Here is a 1,391-nt window from a genome sequence, read left to right on the forward strand (position 1 = left end):
TGTGTGTGTGTGTGTGTGTGTGTGTGTGTGTGTGTGTGTGTGTGTGTGTGTGTGTGTGTGTGTGTAAGTGTGTTTTGTGTGTCTGCGTTTGTTCTCCCTCCATCACTTGACAACTGATGTTGGTGTATTTACGTCCCCGTTACCTAACGGTTCGGCAAAAGAAACCGATACAATAAGTACCAGGCTTACAAAGAATAAGTTCTGGGATCGATTTGTTTGACTAAAGGCAGTGCTCCAGCATAGTCGCAGTCTAATGACTGATACAAGTAAAAGAGAGAAGAAAAACAGAGATTCGTCGAGCCAACTCCATCAGCAATCAACGGTAATGAGTTGATGGAATAATTAGCAAGACACATGAAAGATGTATAAAAGACAAATGGAAATGTGAGGAATTTCAGAAATTCATCTTCAAAAGCTCTCGAAGACAGGTGACTAATGAAGGCGTCATTAAATGTCCACTTTATTCTGGTCCAGTGAAGAGTCTTTCAAGAAAATAATCAATCAGAGGTCATTGGAGAGGCCATTCAAGAAACATTCGGCCAAAGAAAGAACTAAATTATTTGGCCGTCTCGAAGACGAAGGTGAATCACCCATATGCCCACGGGCATATGGCGTAGTGGTTAAGAGCGCGGGCTACTAACCCCAAGATTTCGAGTTCGATTCACGGCAGCGACCTGATTAATAATAATAATAATAATAATAATAATAATAATAATAATATAATAATAATAATAGTAACATCGTTAGGAATGAGAACCCAGGTTCGAAATTTCCCCAAGACACCTGACGAAAGCTGGAGGGTATATCAGCCGAAACGTTGTGTTAACAACAAACAAGAGGAGGACAAATATCCGTCAAAATGTAAATAATGTAAATAATGTAATCACCTCTCTCCTTTGGTTCTCCGATAGACTGTTTGGAAGACCACCGTATACATTTATATGCATGTGTGTGTGCGTGCGTATATGTGTATGTAAGCTCCCCACCACCAGCGCCACTTGACAACAAGTGTTGGTTTGTTTATATCCTTGTAACTTAGCGGTTCGATAGAATGACGTACCAGTCTTAAATAAATAAGTACTGAGTTCGGTTTGTTCGACTAAACCTCTAAAGGCAATGCCCCAGCATGGCCACGTTTAAATAACGAAACAAGTAAGAGATAAAGGATAGACAGATGGCGTGTGACACCCCACCGTCACCACCATCACTTAGATCAGGGGTTTTCAAACTTTTTGACTTGCGGACCCCTTTATATTTCAGGCTTTACCTTAGGGACCCCCTCATAAACGCTTATGAAATTTATACATAAATATTTGCTTAAAATAACATATATATTTTACATTTATTTATTTAACAGTATTTAACAAATAAGTTTATTGTCAATTAAAAGA

Source organism: Octopus bimaculoides, chromosome 24, assembly GCF_001194135.2.
Source record: "Octopus bimaculoides isolate UCB-OBI-ISO-001 chromosome 24, ASM119413v2, whole genome shotgun sequence".
Lineage (NCBI taxonomy): Eukaryota > Metazoa > Mollusca > Cephalopoda > Octopoda > Octopodidae > Octopus > Octopus bimaculoides.